Here is a 6,302-nt window from a genome sequence, read left to right as displayed (position 1 = left end):
CGATAATTTCTTTGTGAAGTGCCACGAAAGGATCTACCTCATCTAGGTGTTATAGCACTACCAAGTTTGCTCTGTCAAAGTCGCTGCGTCGATCTGAGTATGCCACGTGCAGTTCCCTACGACCGTTGGAGTGACCTTCTCCTTTGAGCCTCCCATCGTGCTTGTTAAAGAGCAAACCAACACTAACACCAGGCGGCTGCAGGTCTGTGCCATATAGAAAATTCTCGCAGAAAGAGATGCACTCTTGTGTCAGATAGCCCTGGACGATGCTACCATCTGGACGGGACATTTAAGAACGAATCCTTTGATGATCCCATTCATCCTCTCAAACGGCAGCATGCTGTGCAGAAATGACGGCCCCAGGTCTATTATGTCGTCCACAATATGGACACATAGATGCACCATCACGTCAAAGAACACGGGCGGGAAGTACATCTCAAGCTCATTCAGTATCACAACGATCTCTTCCTGTAACCTTCGGAGCTGCTTCACACTGATCGACTTTTGAGAGATGACGTCGAAAAAGTTGCAGAGTCTAATAAGCGTGTCACGGACATGCTTGTACATTATCCCTCTAAGGCCAAGAGGTAGTATCTGCGTCATCATCACACGACAGTCATGGGACTTCATCCCACTGAACCTTTTCTTGTCTGTGTCTAGATATCTGCTTATCTTGCCACAGTAACCGGAACTAACTTTGACTCCGGTAAGGCACTTAAAGAATTGATCGATCTCAGCCTGACTTAAGGTGAAGCAAGAAAGGGGGCAATAATCCTCTTTCTTTATTTTGTTGCCCTTCTTCTCCCGTGCCTTGTCTCCGTCTCTGTCTTGTCTGACATTTTACGGGGCGGCATGTGTGCAGATCTTCCTTGATTTTCAAATCTTGCAAGTCTTTTCTTGCCTTCGGCCCATCCTTGGTTTTATCTGGCATGTTCATCAGTGTTGCGAGCAAGCTCTCAAGGACATTCTTACAGATATGCATTTGATCAAGGCAATGAGGTGTAGCGAGTTTGTGCCAGTGCTCCAAGTCTCAGAACACAGACCTCGTCTTTCATACCTTCAGCAGCGGCTCCGGCGCCTTTCTCATTGTCTTTCCTGGCACTGGGCACTCCTTCCAGTTTTTCAAAAGCTCATCGATTTCGGCATTGCTCCGCTTACGTGGAGGTCCTCGATGCTCAGCGTGACCATTGAATAGATCTCCATGGTTTCTCCATGAGTCGTCCTGTTCAAGCCATCTTCGATGCCCCATGTACACGATTTTCCCAGACCCGGCATCTTTCCTTGACGTTAGCTGCTGAGACGTCGTATCATCCATGCACCGCGTGCATCCGCAATATCCATGGCACACCTGGCCTGCGACATATCCGTAACCGAGATAGTCATGCACCATCGTGATCAGCGCGTCTCTAATGTAGAAATACTCGCCTTTGCTGGCGTCCCATGTCTTGGCCGGTGTTTGCCATAACGTGTCTAACTCCTCTTGAAGTAGCCCCAGATACAAATTAATATTATTTCCTGGTTGTTTTGGCCCTTGAATAAGCATGCTCATGTGAATGTACTTCGACTTCATGCACAACCAGGGGGAGATTGTACATCCATAAAAACACGGGCCATGTGCTATGGTTTATGTTCTGGTTGCCAAACGGATTCATGCCATCGGTACACGCGCTGAGCACGATGTTCCTTACATCACATTCGAAATGCCAATAGAACTTGTTCAACGCTCTCCACTCGCTTCCATCCTTGATGTGTCTCAGCTTCGGATCATCTCCATCGTCGGGCTTCTTCCTCTCCGCGTGCCAGCGCATTAGCTTTGCTTCCTTGGGATCTACAAAATACCGTTGGAGACGGGGAGTGATCGGTAAGTACCATACAACTTTTTGGGGAAATTTCTTCCCAGCCTTCTTGTATTGAGAAGCATTGCACACCGGACAGCTTGGTTTTTCCCGCGTGCTCCTTCCGATAAATTATGCAATATTTGATGCATGCATGGTATCTAACGTGTGGCAGATCAAGAGGGCACACGGTCTTCTTGGCCTCATCAACACTAGTAGGACATAGAGTCCCCGCGGGAAGAACATCCTTTAGGTACTTGAGATGCTCATCAAGGCTAGTGTCGGTCCATTTGTTTTTGGCCTTCGTCTTCAGGAGTTGGAGCGTGAAACTCAAGCGGGCCACCTTAGGATTGCAACCATCATACAATGGAGTGTTCGAGTCTACCACCAGTTGCTCCAGCTTATCCTCCTTTCTAGAAGCATCTCTCTCAGTACTCGTCTCCTTGTGAAGCAATGCTTGAACATGAGGGTCCCACACGATTGAACTTAGTACCGACGAACTCTGCTGCGTGGAGTCCACGTCGTTCTCTTTGCCGCCATGTCTGGCCCCTTCTCCTCTGCCATGTCCGGACCCTTCTCCACCGCCATGTCCGGCCTCTTCCCCGCCGCCATTATTGATCATCTCTTCGTCTTGCCCTGTGTCATCATTGCCTGCCCCGTCGGCGTCCTCAACATCGTCATCCTCATCTTCAATTATCCACCGAGTATAGCCATCCATGAAACTAGTCATGAGCAGGTGCGCTTCGACACGACCATCGTCATAGGGGTCGAGCCAAACTATTCCTTTGCATTTTCAACACGGACATAAAACCTCTGTCCGGTTATTTTCTTTCATGTCCTGCACCGCCGACCGGAACCACCTGTCCACCATCGTTCCACTGACCATCATGAACGTTTGCACGGTAATAAAAAACAAATTGATTATAAAAATGCGTGCATGCATCAAAGTCATACAAGAATTCGGCATGACCTTCCCTAAAAATAGGACATATATAGATCTAGAGTTTGCCCGGAATTCGCCGAAACGGAAATAAATCGACATTTCTGCAAAACATAGGCAACTCAAAAGCACAATTTGGCGTCAACTCATGCCACACACACAATTTCCATAATATTGCCCAATTATCATATCACACACACATACACATATTTCCATTTTGCAAAAGCATGAAATTTTAATCACCTCTATCTCGAGATCGAGCACACGGTGGAGATGATGATGTAGGGAGATCAAAAGTGCACAAAGCTCTTCTTGACAAAGATAGATCTAGTTAGGGGGCAAATAGGTCACTTGAATAAATGCTACATCTACCTAGCTATCTAATTTGGGAGGAGACAACTTCAACTAGTGGAGGGAAGGAAAAAGATAAAGGAGATGCATTAATGGAGGTGGTGTAGTTAGCTAGGAGTAATGACGAGAGAGAAAGGTAGGTAGAAGAGGGATAGTAATGGGGGAGAAGTCTTGAGGAAGAAGAAGAGTGAGAGAGGGAGGATGTGGGAGGTAGGGGAAAGGGAGGAGAGGAGATGGGTGAGGGGAGGGGAGGACGGGTGGGGAAAAGGTGGTGGGGTGCTGCACCTTAGCAGTAGCGCGGGAGGAAAAGAGCGCTACTGCTAAGGGTTTAGTAGCAGCGCGATTTAAAAACACGCGCTACTGCTAAACGGGCCAACTGTGAGGACAATTTCAAAATTAGCAGCAACGACGTGACAAAAAAGCGCGCTACTACTATTGCTTTAGCAGTAGCGCGCATCGCGCCACCGTGCTGCTGGTAAACTAAAGTTGTTGGGTTCTGTCAGTACATTTTTGTAGCAGCGCAGTTTATCCATCAGGTGCTACTGCTAAATTTTCATCAGCAGCGCGCTTTTCTGAGGATCGCTACTGCTAAGTAGCAGTAGCACCTCTTTTTGAACCGCGCTACTGCTAAGATTCTGTGTATAAGGTTTTCCCTAGTAGTGTGGGGACACGTCGTGGACGAAGACACGTGGCGGTGTTGCCAGCACCGGGCATGCGTAGACTGGGACCTGCACGAGCTATATGCCATGTCGAAGAAGTCGGAGAGGCCAGCAGAGAAGGACTCGACGACGGTTGCGGTGCCAATCGGCACGGGGCCAATGTCGCCCGCGGTTGTCGGAGTAGATGACGTGGTCGGGGTAGATGACGGCGACGCTGGCGACAGGCTGGTGCTGGATGAAGATGAAGGGAGGTGGACGGGCGACGGTGTCAGCTACGGAGGTAGCAGCGGCGGCGACCGAAGAAGAGCGGCGGCGGCAGCTTGATGGCAGCGGCTGCTAAGTTAGGAGCGCGGCGGCGGTGCTCGAAGTAGGCGAGGAGAAGCCAACAATGTGACGAAGACCGGCACAAACAATGGTGTTCCCGCGCCAAGGGAGGCGGTGCGGTGCATACCACGAGAAGTCGACGCGCAGCGACGGCGGTGGACCGTGGGCCGTGGCGCTATGGCCCAAAGGGGCGACACAGTGGCTGCGGGCAGGTCATGGCGACGGCAAAATACCTCGGGACGGTCATAGGGACCGCGCGCCGCGGTGCTACAACCTGAAGGGGCGGCGCAGCGGCGGAGCGCGGGTCGGTGCAACCGCGGGGACGGCCTTGGGACGGCGGCGTGGACCGCGTGCCATGATCGCTATGGCCTGACGGGGCGACACAGCGGCGGCGCGAGGGTCAGTGCAGCCACGGGGACAGCCTAGAGCGGACGGCCTCCGGGCGGCGGTAGACTGCGGGCCACGGCACTACGGCCCGAAGGGGCGACACGGTGGTGACACAGGTCGGTGCAGCCGGGAGAAAAACCACGGGGCGGTGGCGCTGCGGCCCGATGGGGTGACGCAGCGGCAACCCGTTGCTTGATCGGCAGTGGGGCGCGTTGAACTCAGGACGGTCTTCACGGGGCATGCGGAGGCGCGCGCAACCGACGGGCCAGGTCGGTCGCACGGCGTAGATGAGGCGGATCGCGGCGGCGGGCGGGTGATCAATCCGATCGCGCGTGAGGTCGGGGACGCCGCTCGGTGGAAACAGGGTGGTGGCGGAGTCCGAGATGAAGCCGGCGATGGCGGGCGGCAGGGCGGCTATGATTGGCCGCCGCATGGTGCGAGGCCGCCGGGTCAGATGATGCAGGAGTCCCGATCGGAGCAGGGTGGTGACGGCCAACGTAGATCGACGGGCGGGCCAGAGCGCGAACGGCGGCGGTGAAGGGCCGCCGCATGACGCGAGGCCGCCTGGTCAGGGCGACCGGCGGCAGACGCGCGGACGGCACACGAGGCCGCTGGGCGGTGAAGAATCTGGTCGATCGTGCCGGGGTTGGAGTAGAGGCGCACGGGGTCGACAGCGGCGGTGGGCGATGCAAACCGATCAAGATTAGATTGGAAAAACCAAAAAGAAACCGCCGATCAAGATGACCGGCGAGAGAGAGAAAACCCCGGAGCAAGGGCTCGGGGAAAAGACTCTCTAGGGCAGCCAGTCAACATGACCGGCGGACGAACCCTAGGTACGGGCGGCGCGGCCCCCGGCGGCGGTCATGGAGGGCGACCGCCCCAGGGGCGGCGCACGGGTGCGGAAGCGGTGGCGGCTAGGGTTTACAACCCGGAAACTGATACCATGTAGAAGGGAGAGAGAGGATTGGTGGAATTGTTCATGTATTGCTTGAGCCTCGTGGGCATATATATAGGAGTACATTGTCATCTTGGAGTACAAGGCAAGCCAGAATATTCACTAGTCTATCCAATGTGTCCAATCTAACAATGATACTCAACATAGGGGAACACACCGAGGTGGTCCAGCAGGTTGTCGAAGGCCGCGAGCATGTCGAAGTAGTGCGCCTCCAGCTTCCCCTCGGCCTCGGAAGCAGAGGCGGATCAGGCCCTCGCGCATCTCCTGCGCCTCCAGGCCCAGCTTGGGCACGCCCACGGGGCTCCGGGGGACGCACGCGGTGACCAGCTCGGTGAAGAGCGCGTCGACGGCTGGGGATGGGCTAAGGGACGGCAGCTTGGCGAAGGCGGCGTGGAGGCAGGTGATCTTCTCCACCAGGGCAGTGACCTCCTTGTTCTGGGCATCCATTTTACTCTTCTTGGTGTCTAAGTGAGGTACATGAGCGGTTGATGGAGCTACTTGATGAGAAATGGAGCGAGCAGCACGGGGTATAAATACGTATGTAGCTGTCGGCTAAAGAGCACCGGTGAAGGTGCGCGTGCATGCAAGCTTCACGCGTCCATTCCCAATAAGAGCATCTCCAGCAGCGCCCCCAGGATGGCCTCCCCCGGTGATTTATTTGCGCCGGCGCTGAAAAAATGGCCCCGTCGCGCCCCGAGGACGTCGAATTTCGCCGGCTCGGCCCGTTTTTATGCCCGGTGCTCGCAGGCCGAACCCGGCGCACTAGGGGGTGCTCGGGGTCTCTGGCGCGAGGAAAAGTGCTCCTTGGCCCGCATTGACAGGCGAAAAGTCAAGCCGCCCAGCTGGATTTG

At 54.4% G+C, this 6,302-nt stretch overlaps 1 pseudogene; it reads right to left on the bottom strand.

Annotated features, from left to right (window-relative positions):
* LOC123064660 (probable nicotianamine synthase 2) overlaps positions 1 to 5,898 on the bottom strand; it is a 24,214-nt pseudogene extending 18,316 nt beyond the window's left edge.
* Between the last annotated feature and the right edge of the window lie 404 nt (positions 5,899 to 6,302).

Source organism: Triticum aestivum, chromosome 3B (genome assembly GCF_018294505.1).
Source record: "Triticum aestivum cultivar Chinese Spring chromosome 3B, IWGSC CS RefSeq v2.1, whole genome shotgun sequence".
NCBI classification, from domain to species: domain Eukaryota; kingdom Viridiplantae; phylum Streptophyta; class Magnoliopsida; order Poales; family Poaceae; genus Triticum; species Triticum aestivum.
This window is presented reverse-complemented; position numbering and strand designations above follow the sequence as displayed.